The sequence below is a fragment of the Octodon degus genome, unplaced genomic scaffold (genome assembly GCF_000260255.1).
Source record: "Octodon degus isolate 3935 unplaced genomic scaffold, OctDeg1.0 scaffold00073, whole genome shotgun sequence".
In the NCBI taxonomy this organism is placed as follows: domain Eukaryota; kingdom Metazoa; phylum Chordata; class Mammalia; order Rodentia; family Octodontidae; genus Octodon; species Octodon degus.
In genome coordinates this window covers 5,301,298-5,321,814 of record NW_004524649.1, presented here as the reverse complement: position 1 = coordinate 5,321,814, position 20,517 = coordinate 5,301,298, and positions in this window count along the sequence as shown.

Below are 20,517 nucleotides of genomic sequence, written 5' to 3'. Positions count from 1 at the left end.
GTGTCAGATGGAAGGTCGAACAGTCACTATGTCCTCAGCGGTGATGCCTTTAAAGTGCTGCCGGCACCTTCCCCTTTAGTTGTGCGACGCTTCTCTTGGGATCAGATATCCTTTCGCCATGATCATTTGTTTCTGCAGAATTCAGTGGCATGATGTCTTTACCAGCCTTTGAATACTTTCCCCCTTTTATTTTATGAAGGCAAGGCTCCCAAAATCATCTGCACAAACTCACACAGGCTTGGGGAGCTGTGCGCGAGACGGCTGCGCTCATTTCCGTAACTGCTTCACACGCTAACGTGGCCCTCCCATCAGGCTCACCGAAAAGGGTTTGGTGGGAGTAGTTTTGTTATAATTGGGATTTTTACTACAGAGCAGTCCCTCCTACTGTGTGATTTGTTCCTCTGTTCCCCGGGGATACTCAGTACTCCCAAAGCAGAAATGGAATTGCCTTCCAGCAGCGGCTAGAATCCCTCACTGAAAGGCCAGTCAGGGTCACAGCAGAGGCTTGGTGACTGCTACCAGGCCCCATTAACAGCCGGGCTGCTCTGCCCCATGTGGTGAAGGCAAATCTTTCCTTCTCAAGAGAGAAGGCTGTTTGTGATAATTAGGTTGGAATCCGGGTTTCTTCCACGATGAGCTCAGGGCCTGTCCTCTTGTAATTTCAGGGAGGGCCCGGCAGATACCTGGCTTTCTTTCCCTCAGAAGCTTGTCGTGGAGCAGGATCTGGGTCAGTCCACCCATCCAAGTGCCCCTCCTTCAGTCAACACCTGTGAGGTGTGACCAAGGCTTCAAAGAAGCCAGACTGCCTGTGGGGAGGTTTCCTCCCGCAGCCGAAGTCAAGGCTTGCTGAGGAAGGCAGAGATTTTCCATTCCTCAAAGCCAGTGTTTCCGGGGAACCATCTTTGGCTGATTCACCCCTGTTAAGTCAGCGAAAGGGAGGACTTTGACTGGAATTCATGAACCAGCCAGGGGAGAATGAACTTGAAAAGTATTGGTGCGCTTTGAGAGGTGATCGCAAAATAAAATTCCTAGAGCTGAAAAGGCACTTATTTGTTCTCTTCAAGGTTTGATTATCTTTTTAACTTACAAAGATTGTTGTGTTAGTGGCTTTTTGCTTTTGTTTTGCTTTTTAGAACCAGCTTCCCATGACTATGCTATAAACATGGGAAAAGATAATTATGTTAAGTTAGGTTTAAATTTCACCTCTGAGACAACTGGGAGTGAGGTGTGGAGATAACTTGAGTTCAAGAGAGGTTAATGAGAAAGGTACAAAATCCCACATCACTATCAAAAGTCCTGCACAGAATTTGTCCCCCCTCCCCCCTCCCCAGCCTACTTATTTCATCTTTGGAGGCAGACTGGGGTGCTGTAAAAATCAAATGGGCCTGTTTTCCAAAACCTGCTCTACTTTCTGCCTCCTGCCACCATCTCTCAATAATTAAATGTCCTTTGCCACCGAGTCTCAGAAGAGAGACTGGAAGGGGACTTAAGCCCTGGCTTTAGCTTCCTCACCCTGTGACCCACATGTTGGATTAGCGAGGACATATGGCCTGATCCTGTTGATAAAGCCTCAGGGTCAGCCTCCGAGGCCAGCCTGGCACCTCTCCCTGGTGGTCCCTATTGTCCCCTCGCCCAGGGATTACCCAGCCCTGCCTCACGGGCGATTGTGCAGCAGCCTGTGTGTCCCGGTGGGCTGCCAGGATAGTCAACCACACACAGAGAGCAAGGCCTGCCGCTTCCGCGAGTCTCAAGCTGCCGGGACCAGCAGCCTTGGGGTACCCCAGTGGCCTGTGGAGGCCTCTCCAGCCTTACTGCAGACTTGGGGTGCCTATTTACTTTGGAGGCCAAAGCCATCACAGACCAAAGCTGGTCCACACCTAAAGGACCAGCTTGATTTCCAGTGGCCTTTTGGGCAGATGGACCAGCCAGGCCTGGAGTGTGGCGTTGAGAGACCATCTATCCCTTATTACTTCCAGTGGCTGCTGCTTTCAGCAATCTGAGATTCTGCAAAGGGGGTGCAAGGACCCCTAAATCACATACACTCTTTATCACCTGGATTTCTTGAGAGAAAAAGCTCTTCCTGTTCATGTGGATTTGTGGTTTAGCAGACACATTCACATCTAGGGGCTCCCTGCTGCCACAAGGCTCTAGGGCCAGGTCTCCTCTTTTTGCAGAGAGAAAATGAAAGTTCAGATGACCCAAAGGATTTGTCCAATCCCTCACAGTTTAGAAGTGATGGGACAAGGTCTGATCCTCGCATCTCCAGGTTTGGACCCGCGCTACTTCTTGAGCTCATCCTTATTCTTCTATCAAAAGAAAAGATGAGATATGTAAAGGAAGACAGCTCCTGGCCAAGTGAAGGGACTGAGGGCAAAACCTGTCCAGGTACCAATGCTCCCTGAGGTTCTGGTCTACCTACAGCACCAGGCTCCTCCCAGATCTCTGCCAAAGTACCCTGGAGCTGGGTTGCAACAACAAACATTGAATGAAGGTCAAGAGGGTGGAGGAAGTGACTGACTCTATCCAAAGCCAAGAGCATCACTGCAATGGGATGATAATACCTGCTTTCCACCTCCATGGAGAACCAAGGTGCATGCTAGCCCTCCATACTGCACCTGTTTTAGACTTAGGAGTGAGTCCCAGACTGTAGCTCTGAGTGAGGAGACACAATAGGTACAACCCAGGGCTGCCCCATGTGCACCTCCTGGCACTTTCTAGACCACAACCTGGAGAGGTAGAAATCAAACAAACAGGAGCTGTCTTCCATGGTCTCATAGAATCAAGGAGTCTCAGCTCAGAGGGGACCTGCAGGGACAGCTGGAGCAGGAGAGCAGGATGCTGAGGACAGTCAAGGTCTACAGAGAAAGAGCTCTGCATGGCATCTGCACAAAGCCCCTCCCCCCCAGCCTTCCAGCTAAATACGAAGCTGCAGTGGCACAAAGCAAGCACCCCTGAGGGGTGGGTGAGCACAGTCACTGCGAGCTTCATAGAGATTCTGGAGTTCAGGTAGCATAGGAGAAACTGAAATCCTGGGGGTTCACCTTCTTCCTTTTCTTCCCCAACCTCCTGAATTCTAAATCTTCAAGAAGTTATTTTGCTGCTGCTTATGCTCGGCCACCTTGCCAGAAGTCCACTGAGCCATTGCAAGTCTGACAGCCGAAGCAGGTGACATCACCAAATAGCTGGGTATGGCGTCAAGACCCTGGGCATCCACTCCTTAGAATAGGAATAAGAAAGTACCAGGGGAGATTACTCAGGACCCTGCCTGAGAAACGAGTTTCTTAGCAATCAGACTGGTATACAATGACATCCAGAACTCAAGAGCACACATCCAACACCCATAGACATGCAAAGAATTGGGACCACAGGAGCTCTCCCTGAAAGGGAAATGAGGCCTGCAAAAAAGAGCTGCAGACTATGCTATTGTTGGGATTAGCAGGCAAGGACTCAAGAGTGGCTGTGACACATATATTGAAAGGTTTCAAAAAATGAATCATAATTAGAAACAAGCAGGGAATTGCAATGGAAACCATTAAGATATGAAAAGAACCATCCAGCTCTGTGGCCCACTGGTGTTCAGCTGAGTTATGACTTGTGCCAATGTGACTTCCTTCTCCTCTGCCAACCTCAAGATTTGTCACAGTCTCCTGCCTGCCTTCACCATTGCTTCCTCTCCCAAATCCCCCATGCCAACCTCCCCTCCCAGCCTGTCCCCAACTGACCATTCTGTCGAAGGAATCAGTTTGTCTCTCAAGGGTGCCAAGAGTGAGGGAAGAAGATTTAAGAAAGACATTTGTTACTTTCTACCTTTGTGTTGTCACTGCAGGTGTGGCCCAGTAGTTAGCTCACAAATTCTTCCTATGTGGAGCCTGGCTCCAGTGCTTGTAATTGATGTGAACAGACAGGGCATATTCAACTAGGAGCCATTAGAAGCAAAGCCTATGTTTCAGTTGTTGCGACAGCCGTGTGACAGCTGTGTGCAGCCACTAGCTGCTGACCTGGGACAAAGGAAATGCTGCTGGTCACAGTATTACAATATCTAATCTACAATACCCACATTTAGTCAGTTTTAGTACTCCGTATAGAATAGTTTCTAGCCTTGTTAGCCTACACAGAAATGATGAACCTTTTAGGCCTTTCATTGATAACAAAAAATCATGGTGGCACATGTGCCATAGGTTTACCACCACTAACCCAAGAGTCTGTCCTCCTTTCTTCTGTTTTTCCTTCCTCCCTCTCCCCTGCCTTCTCTCCTTTCCTTTCTTCCTTCCTACTTTCCCTCCTTCTTTATTTTAAGTAAAAATCTCTTTTAATTAAAAGTTTAGAAATCATTGCACTAGGGGACCTAGAGTGCTCTTTTGCACACAGTAGGTGATTAAAATAGTCATCCCTCCACAACTGTAGATTCAACCAACCAAGGATCAAAAATACTCAGAAATAACCGTGCCTGTAGAGTTGATGTGGACACCTTGTTCTGGTTATTGCTCTGTGAGCAATACAGCATGACTATTCACACCTCTGGGTACATTATGTCAGTGTTGCAAATAATTTACAGAGGGTTTCAGGCATAGGAAAGGAGGTGCCTACGTTCTCTGTGGAAACTGCACCATTTTCTTTAAGGGACCTCAGGTGTTGGTGTCTGCAACAGACGCCAGAAGGTTCTGGCCCTGGTGGCCCTGTGCGCTGAGGGCCAACTGCGTGTTAAATAAATCAGCTTCCTTCCCACCTTGCTTTTCCTTACTTTCTCCTACTTTCTGTCCTTCTCACCTCTGCTCTTTCTTTCCAGGTTCCACACCCAACATGTCTGCCCCTGCCAGCATGGCCTCGCCCAGCGCAACCACACACAGCCACACATACGCATGCATGCCCTGCCAACAAACCCTCCCCCTGCTAAATCGGAGAATTGGCCAATCCTGCTCCAGCTGCCCTGATTGGCCCTCACTCCTCAGTGAGCAGCAGCGTCTGCCAGCACAGAGTTGGCCCCAGGTATAGTGTGAAGCTCAGCATTCCCTATCCAGTGCTACATCCCTGGACATGGATAAACCCTGGGACTCCTGAGAGGGAGTGCGGAAACCCAGGCTCCTCAGGTACAGCCCAGGCTCTGCAGACACAAGACATGGACACACAGCTCCCTGCTCCTGTCCCCATGCCATACCTCCAAAGCTACCCAGAAAGAAAACAAGAAGCTATTCCCCTTGCTTCCATCATTCACACAGTCTGGAGATGAGGATGGATTTCATCGCTGTGTCAGATGAACTTGAGGCCTTGCGATTGATGACAGTGGTTCTGACGCCCATCCAAACACACAGATGATCAAAGCACACACCTCATGTTGGCTGTAAAGGTCCATCTTCTCCCTCAGCCTTCCTCTCCAGGAAGGTTTACAGAGGAAAATCATCTGAAAATGATGCCTTTTCTCCTCTGTCCCCAAACGATAGCACAATGACACCAGGCAGTTCCGAGTACTATGCACTAAGTCCTGGGCTGTGACCCTCACTATCAAGCCATGCCAGGAAAGGATAGACATCAGATCATACACACACAGGATGTCCAGATGCATGCCGCCCCTATTACAGATTTGGATCTTGGATCATCTTTTTCCCCAGTGGCTTTAGACTTTAAGCATTAAACTAAGGAAGAACTGGGACCAAAACAAGGACAGTAGAGTGGGGGCTGCCTGGGAACACCCCATCCCTGCTTTGCTGTCTCTGTGCACACATCCCTGGCTAAAGGAACACATGGAGGCCACCTGGCTGGGGCTATGCCTCTCAGTATTGCTACCATGACACTTAGATTTGTCAACATTTTCACCAATGAGCAACAGCTGGGTTCTCAAGCAATGATGGATGCCAGCTTGAAATACCCTTACGTTTGCTTTGGGCCTTTTCTGCAATGATGTGGGACAAAGGAGGGAGGGTTTTAGGAATTAGTAGAAAATCAAGCAATACAAGGAGCAACATATGTCAGGGATAACCAAGGAAGTAAAAGCATCTACTTAGGTTTGCCCATGAAATCACGTTACTAAAAAAAATTGGTGCGTGGCCAAGCATGCCTCAGCCGGGGAGAGGGACCCCAAGTCCTGTCCACAGTGACATAGGAAGTCTTTGAACACTTGCATTTGTTTGTGGAATTCCTCTCAAAATGCAGACAGCGTGCTGCACTGGGGTACCTGACATTACCAGAGAATACAAGAGTGAAATGACCAGCTCAGAGCGAGTTCAGGCTCCCTGGCATGGTTCCAGCACTGCTTCAAGGTAGGAGGGAAGTGGCCCATGCCGGGCACCATAGCAGGAGGCTCCAGATGGGAGAAAAAATTAAATTCTCACAGCAACACTGCAAGGCCAGGATGATTTGCCCGGTTTACACTTGATGAAACTGAGCCTGGGGAAGGGAGAGCATTTTGCCAGAACTGAAGCTAGAGACTACAATTATGTGACCCCAGGATTAGTTTCTTCTACAACAGCCACTCCCTTGTGGTTACACAGCCATGTTACCAGTCAGGAGGACGTGAACAGGCACTAGCAACAAGGCTCTTGCAAACTCCAATGTGTCTTCGTCCATCAGTGCAGGTGAGCATGCGCATGGCTGGGCGTCGCTGGCAGGCAGCTGGAGTTTTACGAAAGGCTCCCAGGTGATTCCAGCAGGTAGACAGAGCTGATTTCCACTGGCTTAAAGTCTCCATGGAAATCATCCCCCCACTCAGCCTGCAACTGCATCTTGAAGAAGGCTTAGGTGACAGGAGGGGCCAACCCCCCAAGATCGCCTGGAAGAAAACCGTCCATCCACTGAGCTGCGTCCTTCCAAGATCCTTGTGTTGTGGACTCAGCTCTTGCAATGGAACCTGGAGGAGGTGCCTCTGGAGGTGACTAGATTTTTATAGTGATTTAAATTTAGAGAGCTTCTAGGGTCCTGCTAGTACTAAGCCTGGAAGGCTCATGAACCCTCAGAAGAACTGGCAGTTCAGTGCCATCTCAAAGGCAGGAAAAAAAACCCGGTGTTCCAGTTCAAAAACTTCTAAGCAAGAAGAGTTCTGACTAGGGGAGGATAGCTTGTTTCTCTAGTCAACTTTCAATGATTGGATGAGGCCCATTCAAATTCAGGATAGGAAGGGTCAGTGAGATAGCTCAGTGGACTAAGCATGTGCTTAGGCAAGCGCAGGGACTGAGGTTCGATCACTGGTACCACATGCTGCACCAGGCCCACCTCCAGACATACTGAGCCTGTGACTCAGTCTGGATGTGGTGAGGCATGCCTGCAATCCCAGCACTCGGAAAGCTGAAAACAGGAGGCTCATTACCAGTCCGAGTTGCATAGTGAGACCCTGTACCAAATACATAATAAATAAATAAATAAATGTACTTTCTGTAGAGTCCATCATTTAAATGTTAATCACATCCCAAACACCCTTACACAAACACCCAGAAAGTGTTTGGCCAGATAACTGGACACCCCTGGCCAAGCCAAGTTGGCTCACAGATTGACCTCACACTGGCTAACACAAAGCAGCAGGCTCTAGACTGACCCCTTCCAGGAATAGGGGTGGGGGTCTTAGCCACTGCTGGCTGTTTCCCAGCACAGCAATACAGCAAGTGAATGGGAGGTGTGTGTGTGTGTGTGTGTGTGTGTGTTGTGTGTGTGTGTGTGTGTGTGTGTGTGTGTGTCCAGAGCAAGGCATCTGTGTTCTGCTGCTGTCATTCAGGGTCTGTTGTCATGGCATGTGATACCCAGGATCAAACCCAGGTCCTTGGGCTTGCCTAGGCAAGCCCTTAAACCACTGAGCTATCTCTGTGGCCCCCACAAATGCTCTTACATTGGGTTTTGTTCGAGGCTGGCTTCCCCATCTCCATTTGGGTGGGTGGGTTTACAATGTGCCTGACATGGGCCAACCACAAGAGAAGAGTAGAGCTGATAGAGCAGCAAATCTGTCCTCAGCAGACACGTGCTTCTAGCAGGAGAGCCCAGGCACTGAGCCCTCCACAGTCCCCAAGAGCCACTTACAACAGAGACAGCTGCTCCACCCTCTCCCCGTGCTCAGCTTGCTGCTCCAGTGGGGACTTCGGCCGCAGCTTTGTGAGTTGCTAAGTGGCTTTAAGTGACATGGAGCCTGCACTAAGCTGGTGACACCTCTGGAATAGGGTGCAGGCTTTCGTGGGTCACAATTCATCTCCTAACCCTCAGTGATGGTCTAAAAATCCTCTAAAGGGGCTTAAAGTGAAGATGACCTTGGGAGACAGAATGGTTGATTTAAGTTCACAATTTAGACCATCAGAGATGGGGACTTCTCACCCCATTACCTCTAGGCTCTAAACTACTCCAAATTCACCTAAGGAAGGTCCTCACTATCACAACTGGAGCTGTCCAGAAACATAGACCCCACAGGAGATTAGACAGGCAGAAAGACAGGTCATAGATACACAATTGATGCATGTATACTAGATAGCTAGATAGCTAGATAGATGATAGATAGATAGATAGATAGATAGATAGATAGATAGATAGAGTCACACCAAAATGGAAGCTAGAAAGTCCCACCATTTTTCATCACCACTGGAGACCTAGGCCTGGCATTGGAGAAGTCACTGCTGTAGGTCGAAAGACTGAGAGCCACTGGATCAGGAACACCAGGGCCAGAAGAGATGGTGTCTCAGACAGTGGCTTTTTCTTCCCTCTGCCCTTTGCTCTGCTCAGGCCCACCCCTTGGAGAATGCTTATCTTGCTGAGAAACACCTTCCTAGGCTCAGCAAGAGACAGATACTAGGCATCCTGTGGCTGGATCAAGTTGACATTAAGTCAACCATTGCATCTGTCTTAGCAACCGTCCTCATCCCTGGGACAAAATGCCAGACACCTACAACTTGAAAGAGGAGAGGTTTCCTTTGGTCTACATTTTAGAACTTTTCATCCTTGCAGGGTCATTCAGCTTTGCACAGAAGAGGCCTGGTGGTAGGGTCTAGAGTACAAGAGCTGCTCACACCATGGTGGCCAGGAAGCAGAGAGAGAAGGGAGGAGCCAGGAGGGAGATGCACCCTTCCAGGTCACCTCCCACCCAGTGATCACCTCCTCCAACCAGACCCCATACCCCAACAGCAAGTCAACTCTACCCCACCTCCCATAATCCAATCGTGTTGCCAAGGGCCTGCCTAGGAGTACATGTTTTGGGGGACATCTCTATGTAAACCACAGCAATATCTACTGTAACTCACCAGTTTCCAACACACTGATGATTTGCATGGGCCTTTTGTCCTGTTTCTGCCCACAGGTCACCAGCACAGACCAGTGCAGATGACTTTAAACTTGGCCACAGAAAGGAGGCCTGGCCCTTTCACTTCTCTGCCTGATGCCCAACAAGTCAAGGGGGCAGGTCCAGGCCTTTTCACTGTGGGCAGATCTGGTACCCCTGTTGCTTTTCACTCTTCTCCTAATGTACTTCCTCCCTCTCTGTCCACAATCCCCTGACCCCTGACCTGCTGGGTGCCTGGCCAGTGTAGCAAACAGTGCAAGGTCTTGAATTTGCAGTGGGAGAACATGCTGGGCTGGAGCACATCCCCTACACATTACAGCCCAACCATGACCAACAGCAATGAAGATTCCCATCTCTCATCCACATTCTTATCTCTGATGGCACCCATGAGGGAAGGGCTGTGGCCTGGATAGGATTCAGGAATGCCTGCCTCAATGACACTGAAATGTAAATGAGTTCCAGCAGATTCTTCCCAGAAGTTGGCAGCAGATGAAGGGCCACACTAGAACAGAAGATAAGGAAGGGCCCAAGAGATAGAAAGACACCAAAAGGGAGACTATGGGGGACAACACGGTGCACCACAGAACATGACATCCTCTACTTCATGTGGACCCATGGTGGGGAGGATAAACTCCCCCTGGGCTTACACACTTGGTTGTGCAATTCAGCCCCAGAGAGAGGCTGCCTGTGACCATAAACATTTCACTAATGGTCAGTTCTGCTTAAAACCCATGTTATGGGGCCTCCTAAGGACTGGGAGAGGAGACACTTTCTTCATACAGAGAAGTGTGCAGGTGCCAGCAGTGTCAGGCTAGGGAAGATGAATGGGCTCCCAAAGTCATCCTGTTTTTCTTCTCTTACCTGGCTGCTGATGTGAATCATAGTAAAATCAACACAATACATTTTCCCTCCAAAGTTGTAACACAAAGCCACCTCCTGGCACCATCCTGCCCTCCAGAGCAAGTACTACTTGGCCACTTAATTTGAGGAAAAAATAAAACAGGAAAAGCATGCAGTATTAAAGTATTTTATATGAAAATAACTTCAGAATGAGAAATTTTACCAAATTATGATTTCCAATGAATTGTGAGTGTAATTAGAAACATTCCAGAAGATGCAGTTGCAGATATGGAGAAGAAGCCTAGAAAGACTGTCAGGCACAACTCTCTCCTTCAAAGGGAAAACAAGTGACTCGCTCACCACTTCAGATCTGCAAATGCTGAGCTCCAGAATTTGGATATTAAATGCCTACAAATATTCTGAATCAACTGACAAAGGTTCTACAGTCTGAGGTACAGGATCTCAGGATAAACCCTGAGGGGATTTCACTGACCTTCTCAGACCCAAAAGCTACAACTCTTGTTGCATAAGTCCTGCTTTACCTTGGTCTTAACCATCCAGCAGAAAAGTATAAAAACGAAATATAAGAAATAAAGCCATGTTGTTATGTTGAGCTGTAGGGGACTCAGGTCAACAATTTCTGACATTGTCAGTCAAGCAGAAGACCCAATACTATTATGGGCTACTGGACTCTTTTAGAATATTTTGCTGAGTTAACATGCCTATAATATTCAAATAATGGAACTTAACAAAAAAAAGGGGGGATACAGATGAATGTCCATTTTGTATCTGTGTATTCAGAGTGGTTAGGATAGATATATAATTGCATTCTCTTAATGAATAGAATGATTTGTTCTAATGGTGTTTGTAAATAGGATCTCAAGTCCGCATCTTGTACAGCAATTAACCACTAAGAAAAATATATGCAGTGTGTTAGTTATTGAAACTGTACTACCGATTTGATTTGAAATGTCTCATTGTTATCTGTTTATCAATAAAATTTTGAAAAAAAAATAAAAAAATAAAAATGATATAGTTCAAAAAAAATATTCTGAGTCAAAATGTCATTTACAAGGATCAGGGAGATGACTCAGTAGAATAAGCGCTTCCCTGGCAAGCACAAGGGTGTGAGTTCAATCCCTGGTTCCACAAAAAAAAAAGAGAGAGAGAAAAGAAAAAGTCATTTATGGGCTGGGGAGACAGCTCAGTAGAATAAGCGACTGCCTGGCAAGCGCAAGGTCCTGAGTTCAATCCCCAGTACCACAAAAAAGAAAGAAAGAAAAAAAAGCATTTCCTAATTGGTTTCTTTGCACCCTATCCACCTTCTCAGTAAGCCAAAGAAACAGAGGTCAAGCTTCTAAATTACATACAGAAATGCATTGTAGGATGCATAGTAGGCATAGTAACAACAGTAAAAATTGCCACAATTGTTGACATTCCCAAGCATTTTCTGTGCACAGAGCTCAGCTTCACTCTTTACAAAGCAATACTTCACTTGGTCCTTGCAGCAACCATGACATAGGAACTACTTTTATCTCTAGTCCTGGGCTGGAATCTGGAGCTTCAGAGACCATAACATAGTCCAGGATTGTCCGGTCTTGGTGGTGGCCCTGGAAACCAGGATGTTGTGATCTGGCTTCAGCCCAGACTCAGCAGAGAAGAAGCATCCAGGACCAAGCATAGGGTGAGCAGTGAGGACCAGAAATCTGTCCAGCATGGATCAGCCCCATCTTTGTCATGTGGAATCATTCAGTATCAGAATCCACTGCCCTACAGCTAGACCAAGGCTACATTCCCCCCAAAATGGACTCTGAAACAAAAATTGGGGTACATGTATGCTACTTAAAAGGATACTGGGGAAATGGAAATTAGGCAAGGAGGAGAAGAAAGTGATGCAAGGGACTGATGAGCAGGTTACTGTTGTGGGCACCTGGGGCTAAGTTCCACTGGTGACACCTGGGTGACCATGTGGCACCTGCCTCAGTGTTATCTCACCCAAAGGTGCTGGGGCTTGGCCGTCCAGCCATCACCCTTTTATGCTTTGGATTAAGACAACTCAGCAGCATTTGTTTCTGTTCACTGTGGGCTTGTCCTTTACCCTGCCTGATGTCAGGGGCTGTGTACAGAAGTGGTGAGGGTGGGGGGACATGGGTGGGTGCCAGTAGTAGGTGTCTCTCAAGGGTGACCTTGGTCAAATTTGGCATTCTCTTTCCCACAGAGGTGTGATTTTAAGAAAATTACTCTGGCTCAGGACTAGAATGTTTTTCTTTTCCTAGTATTCCGAGTATTCACTTGCAAGCGGGGATGATTAGCCCCCCTCCACATGGGACATTATTTGGCACCAAAGAGTCAGTGTTGCGTCCTGAGGACACCAAGGGGCGGGCTTCCACTTGCCTCTCCCATGGGTGATTCTAAACTTATGAGCGGCTGGAGTGAAGAGCCCTTAAATGAATGAAAGAAAGTGAGTCAGGCTCGAGGTAGGTAGGGAATCTATTGAATACTTATATCTTTTGCTCTTACCAAACTATGTTATAAAAACTGGCAATGAGTGCCCAGGCAGATAGTTCAGCAGACTAAAGCACCTGCCTAGGCAGACCACAGCAGCTGGGGTTTGATCCCCAGTGTGCCATGCAGGCCCCACCACCCCCAGGGCACACTGAGAGAGTGATTGAGACTGGGCGTGGTGGTGCATGCCTGTAATCCCAGTGCTTGGGATGCTGAAAACAAGAGAGTCACTATGAGTCTAATCTACATAGTGAAACCCTGTAGACCCTGTACTAAATATATTAAAAAAAAAAAAAACTGGTAATGAATATGGAGAGTAGTGAGGTCAAAGACATTTAAGCCTTGGAAACCCAGACATGATCCATTGTGAAATTTTTGCTACACTAACTTAATTTACCTTTTAGCACATAAAAGGAAAAGATTAGTTTACTCATGTACCACATATTACCCAAGTGGGTGATGCAGAGGGATGTGTACATGTGTGGAACACATAATCTAGAAAGATTCACACATTTACAAAGAGGGAAGACCCGAACTGTATCATAAATAGATTGAAAGTTGTGATGCTACCAAATATATTCTAAACCAAATTTGTTCTGGAAACTACCTTGATTTTTTTTCTGTTTTGACTAAAATAAAAATTTTTTAAACAATGAAATATTCAACAGAATTCTCCTGGAAGAATGTAGATGGAACCAAAAATAATTTCTACTTTTAATTTATAATTCTAACTTGAGTGCTATGTGACAAAAATACATCCCACAAAATATTATTCAAATGTCAAGTCACCCAAGTGTTTGTGGGAAAAGGTGATCTTCCCAAGGTTTGGGGGTTGGTACTCCTTCTTAAGCACTTTGTCTAGATAAGGTTGTTTTCTGTCTTCTGTGACTACAACTTCAAATATGACTTTTCTGGACTTTGTAACCTTATTTTGAAGGAAAGAATTTTAAGAGCCAGGGATAAAATTCAATTAACTGAGATGACAGAAAATAATCTACTAAGTGAATATATCAGGCAATTGGAAGCTTTCATACCTTTCAAAAAGGAAATAGCCTATTTCTTGCCTTGTTATCTGTTGACACAGGAGTTTATTTCTCTTGAAGCTGTTACAGATCTACCTAATGAGGCCTAAACACGGTTGCCAAGCAATTAGAGTTTTTATTGTGTCACTGATTTCCTTCATTTCCGGAGTGACTGATAATCGTTAGCTAACTCTGTCACATCTTAACGCGGGCATTTGTTTGAGCCAGCTGGAAACTATGGCGGGCTTGGAGGCGAAGCCGCCTGGCTGTAGGTAGATGCCTGAGACACCAGGCCCAGACGTTTATGTGTGTCTTACAATCAAGGGGCCACCAAGTGTAGTCTAATTGCCTGGGCTGTCTGAGGCTTCATTCATAGCCAATGGGGTTCAGCAGAAGTGACTTTCAAAGCAGAGCCATAAAGTGTCACCTTGGGAGTTGCAGTACTTGCTCTTACAGACCTCTAGCAGCCATGTTGGCAGTTCAATGGCCCAGAGGCCACCAAGTTGTGAGGGAGCCCAAAGAAGCCAATGCAGAAGTGGAGAGAAGAGACTCCTGCCTGTCTGTAGCTACACCAGCTGTCTGTCTCCTGGGCCAGCTCCAACCACCAACCAATGGTGATCATACAGAAGAAGTGCCCAGCAGAGCCTCCCCAAATTCCTGAACCACAGAAGCTATGAGTGGTGATGAGCTGAGGTTGGAAACCATGCCCAAGACTCTGACCAGAATGTCACCAAAGCAAGGAGGACACAATGAGAACCCCACACCCAGAGAGCCTGAGCAGGGTATTCCCATGCTCACATTCTTTTCTCTAAGGGATAGAGCAAGTGCTACAGGTGGACTGTCCACTCCTCTTGGCCCTTTTCACTCTCATAGTGACAAGTGAAAACCATGGTTTCTCTTCTGGGGGCTTTCCCAGCTCAGTCTGCACAGCAGAAGTACCAAAGAGGCCTTTGATTAAGGGAACGTTCTTAGTCCTCAGATGAGAAAACTCTGATGAATGTTTTCATGTCCCTAGAGCTTCTCATTCCCCAATAGGTGCTCACAGTAGGCGTCAACTCTGTGCCACCCTCTCCATGGGCTCTCTCCCCCTCCTAGTGCCCTTAACTTCTTCCCTAGTGCCATGCCCTGGCCTCAACTTTCACACGCTTGCCCACAAACTCTTGAGGTTACCCAGACCAAGATCCTGGGAAACTGGGCTGTAGGACCAAGAATCTCTGTCTTCTACTGATGCTTCAGTTCCTGGGGAAAGTTGGGAACAAACTAAATATGGATCCTTTACCAAGCTGGCTTGTGACCAGAGCCAGAAGGGACTTGTCCCACTCACACAGATTGGTGGGCACACAAACCCTGCCTACAGACAAGTAATACATGTGTTCTGAATGGGAAATGTCATCCCATTAAGCCTCTCCAGTTTCATAATCCAGATTTCAAATGATGTTTGTCCATGAATTATGCTCCAGCTGTATGTGCAGGGCTCAGTTATTGCAGCACACACAAGGGAAAAGGCTTGTACTGGCACTGAGCACCCAGACAGTGGCCAGAAGTGCAGTTCTCCTCCCAGCAAGAACCCAGAATCCATGCCCTGTGACTCTAGCAGGAGACTTGCAGTGGGAATCGCCACTCTGCACCAGCGTTGGGGTGGTGGTCTCCCTGGTCTTTCTACTCCAGGGAGTCCTTAAGGTTGGAGGCAGAAGATGACTGATCACCCTCATGGAGGTGAAAGTGACAGAGAGCTCACCTCTGTGGCAGGTGCCATTCAAGATGCATCCCCTCTGCCACCTTCAAGGGCTTTTACTACATAAGGTGGTAGCAAGGAGCCCGGGATACACCCGAAGGGGCTGCACCTGCGAGCCTGCTGAATCCCACTTCAACCCAAGCGTTTCCAGTGCCCACCAGGCAGCAACAGCATGGACAGAATGTAATTACAGTTCTAGCTTCATTTTTATTTCATGGAGTCTTGCAGTATTTCAAGTGTGGGGCCAAAATATAACAACTAATATTTTATAGTATACTGAATTGAACTGTCCTTAAAGTGTATCGATTCCCCATCATTTATGACATCTTTATCTTCTCGTAATGAATAGCTAATGTTGGTTAACACTTACATTAAGAGTAGAAAAATTACATGCTAATTAGTAAAGAGCTTCATATGGTCATTGCCTTCTGTGTGCTAAGCATAGAGGCTAACTCAATCTATTGCAAAATAAATGTTCCTGGGCGCCCATCTGGTAGTTGGAGACAATGAGGCAGAGAAAGTACTCTGTGCCCCATTATTCATCTGGTAGGTGGAGGAGCTTAGAGGGGTCCACACCAGGCAGTCCAGTCCAATACTGGTCTATGTCCCAGCTGCTGGCCTCTCCCCTTTTCATCTAATGGTGACCTATGCATCACACATGACTTTCTCCTAGGTTGGAGAGGTAGCTGAGGCCCAGGAGGGCCAGCCGGGACTCCTGCCCAGTTCTCCCTGCCCTGCAGCCCATGCTTATGTTAGGACAGTCACTGCACCCCACCTGCTATCTCCCAAATGCATCTGCTCTGAGATAGCCTTTTCCCAGCACTCTCTGAGGTTGCCCTGGGCAGGTCAAACATGACAAATGCAACATCAAAAACTTAGTGTGAGGCAAAAGGTTGCTGTGGCTAGGTACCTTCAGATGCCACCCCTGTGAAGCCATCAAGTCAGCCTTGTGTCTTCTCTGAGGGCACAGGGATAGAGCAAATGCTGTGGTCTCTTCCCTTGGCCTGTAGCGCTAGGCACAAGCTGCCATAGTCAGTCTCTTCTCGAGCTCTCCCATGGTGCAGATCAGCTCCAGGATACCCAGAGGTAGAATTCAGAGAAAGACATACTTCGCCAATCCCAGAGGCCCCAGAGGGTGCCAGGATAGAGATGCCTGTGAGCATCCTAGAGTGTCCCTGGGCAGCTGCCTGGGTGCCCACTTGGGAGCCCATCATGAGCAGCAGGAGCAGGGCTCTGGGCACCACAGAAGCACAGTGTGGGGGTGGGGTTGGGTGCTGGTAGAGCAGCCTCAGGCTCTGGCAAGTAGGACAGATTGTTGTGATGCTTTTGAAGTAGGAGTGTCCCCAGAGGCCTCATGGGACTTTGGACGCCCATTTTTATGGGCCAGGAAAAGCTGTGGCTCATTAAGAACTATTAGTTACTGTGAATGTCTAATGGTGTATTCCATCTTAAGTGCTGATTTTGCTGTCGCTTAATTGAAACACATTCTAATCCATCTTCATTGGAGTATTTGAGAGTAGCACAGGCAAGGCAGCTCCACTGAGTGCACCACCATGCCTTGGGTGGCAAACAAGTCATGCACACACATAGGGGAGCAGAAGCTGCACTCTGTTCACAAGGCTCCGTGTGGGAGCTTGGTGCAGGACTCAGGGGCCCCCGCCCACAGGAAGGAGCTGTGCACCTTTTCCAGCTGCCTTTTTCCTGGACAGTTGACCCTGGCCAACAGAGATGCCATCTCATCAGTAGGTGACAAGCCTGTCCCTGGACAGCTAGGTCCAATGATTATTTGCCTTGAGGGACATGATATTGAGATGCACCATAGGGCTCCTTGTGAGACTGGGAGAAGTCAGACCTCAGAATTAACTGGAGAGATGAAAATGACTAACCCAGGTACAGAGTGGAGTCTTTGTGACTACTTTCCCCAGGCTGGTCTGCTCCTACTAGAGCATTCAGGAATTATGCAAGTTTCTTGAACTCAAGAATAAAGTGCTATGTGCCACAGCAAAAATCTACATATAATAAATTGTGGAAAACATGATTTATGCACTAATAAGTAAATACAAGATTAGAGAAAGCAGAATATATATACATATATAGGTAATACAAAGCTGATTATGGAATCATATGCAGAGCCTGGCTCCCTTGGTTCATGTTGTGCATTTATTTATCAATTTATTCATTTATACTCCCTGTCTTACAGCATTGGGTCCCCTCCCCACCCACCCAGATCAGCCTAAGACAAGGGCCTGAGTGGGCAGCTCATGCTGGAAAGAGCCCACAGGAATGGGAAAGTGGCTAGGGAAGAAGGAGACCCAGATGGAGGGAAAGCCAAGCCAGGACCAGCCCTGAGCCAAGCACCACTGTGAACATCCGGGTCTGCACTACTTGGAGCTGTGTGGACACAGGAACAGAAGTGTATTGGTCTATTCCTGTGGCTAAAATAAAATCCCCGAGACTAGATAACTTATGAAGAACAGAAACCTGCTGTTCTCAGTTCTGGAGGCCTAGAAGCCCAAGATCAAGGCAACAGCAAAAGGGGACAAATGCTTTGTTCTCAAGGAAGAAAAGAGCAAACTAGGAGTACACTGTCATGATTTGAGGTTTTTGCAAGAGGAACAATACAATACAGGACACATTTGATAAGATTGTTTCATAGTAGTCAGCCTCACCCAAAGATCATATGCAAAGAGTGTAGAAAATCTGTCCACTCACTAAAGACCAACGAATCCAGCTAAGGGCCTGTATCCTAATACCCTTTATGAGTCCAGCTGAAAACCTAGAACTCAAAACAAATGCTTCTCACAAGTTCAATTGGAGGCCTAGAGCCCAAGACAAAGTCTCATGCAGGTCTGCTTCATGGATCTGTGCTGGAAAGGCCCAAAGGTCAGTGGTGGAAACTCTGAAGTATACGCCAGCAGGATGAAGGATCTGTGCTAGCAGGCTGAGGGATCTGAACTGGAGCGTGGAAGTAATGCTCAAGGTAAGAACCAGAACTCCCTGAAGAGTACCACAGCCATCCTCAGCAACAGTGAGGTCCCGAGCTCCTCCAGCGATGAGGAGAGATCAGTTCCCATCAGGAAAGCGAACACGACAAGTTTCCAGGAGACTGAGCAGTGCACCACTTTCCCCTCTGGAACCAGGAAGCAATGCTGAAAAGTGAGGACCAGAGCTCCCTAAAACAAACTGAAGCCAACCTCTGTGACAGCGGGGTCCTGAGTTCCTCCTCTGATAAGAACAACCAAGTTCACCAAGAAAGCCGGCATGACAAGTTCCTCCAGCAGAATAGCCCAAGAGAAACAACAGCTTTCAGCAGCTCCAGCAGCTTCTCCAAACAGCTTCCCTAACAGCCTCTCATAGCTTCTCTAGTTTTGCCTCTTATGCTAGTGGCAACAGTCCTCAGGTTGGCCTCCCACACCTAGCACCAGTCTGGTTCAATTCAGCTGGGTGTAACAAGTTGACCACCAACCGGCAATCCATCACATACTAAGCTGAAGTCTCTTTTATAAACAGCTAAATCCATTCACTAAGACTCTGCTCTGGTCACCTAGTTACCTTGTAAGTGTCGCTTTCCATCCCTCATATAGATGCCAAAGTCTCAACAGATGAATCTGTGGTGTCCAGATCACAGCAAGCAGAGGACACTTAATCCACAAGGTCCACACCCTGGTCAGTGGTTCCCTGGGAGCCTTTCGCTGCCTTCCAGTTCCAGCACACAGTGGCCACAGATACTTGGCCACACTGTGGCCTGCAGGGACAGAGTAGGGGGATCCTGGCTGTACAGCTGGAAGCCATGGCAACTGCTCAAGTGAACTGGGGGACTGAGGAGGTAGGAGGCGAGTCCAAGAGTTGTGCAGCCCTCATAGAGAAGTGTCATCAAGGGTGTTTTCCAAACTGCTGATGGCAGTCACCCCAGAAAAGTGAAACACTTTACTCTCTTTCTTATGTGTTCCTATTCTTCTTTTAAGACTAAGTATGCAAGAACATTTGCAAAGATAACTATAAAGCTATATTGAAGGAAGAAATCTTGCTTTATTCCCTCAATTTCCAGATGAATAATGGGGCTTGGCCCAGTGCTTAGGGACTCCGAGCAACCTGTAGTCTGTGACCTGCCAGTTCTGCTTCTCACAAGTTCAGCTGGAGGCCTAGGCCCAAGACAAGGTCTCATGTAGGCCTGCTTCATGGATCTGTGCTGGAAAGGCCCAAAGGTCAGTGGTGGAAGCTAGGAAGTGTATGCCAGTGGGATGAAGGATCTGTGCTACCAACTGAAGGATCTGAACTGGAGCCTGGAAGTAATGCTCAAGGTAAGAACCTGTAGCATTACTTCCAAGCTAAAGATACCTTGAGCATTACTTCCAGGCTAAGGAGCGTGTATAAAGAGTGTGTATAAAGAGCGTGACCTACAGGGCTGTGGTCAGAGCCAATGATGGGCAGCCTTGCGGGGGGCAAAGAGGACAGGGATTGCATGTAAGTGGAAGCATGAACATGATCTTCTATGTCAGACTTCCTTCCCTTAGCCTAATGTTTTCAGGGTTCATCTATGTTGTGATGTTTTATGGCCATTGTGTGGAGATTGTACATTTTCTTTAGCCATTCATCAGATGATGGACACTTGGATTGTTTCCATTTGAAGCTATGATGGATAAAGTTATAAACATTTCTACACACTACAGGTTTTGGAGTAGGCATTATTCTTACTTCTCCAGGGTGTCTACCTAGAAGTAGAATTGCTGATCATATGGTAATTCTATGTTCACTGGCTCAGAAACTGGCAGAATGTGTTCCAAAGTGGATATGTCATATTCCGTTTCTACCAGCGACGCATGTGAGTTCCAGTTTCTCCATATCTTCATCTGCCTCACTATGTTCCTTCTACTCATCCTAACGGGTGTGAAGTGGTCTCGCTGTGGCTTTGATCCACATTTCCTTGGTAACTAGAGATGTCTCGTTGCTCGTATTCATTGGTCTTTCATATATCTTTTTTAGAAAAATGGCCATGCAGATCCTTTGTCTGTTTTTTAATTGGGTTATTTGAGTTTTTATTATGGAATTGTACATTTTCTTTGAATATGCTAGAAACAGTTCTTTATCATATGCATGTTGCCGTGTTATTCATTTTAATAACATGTGACTATGACTTTATTTTTTTTTCAAAGTTTTATTGACAAAGAGATAGC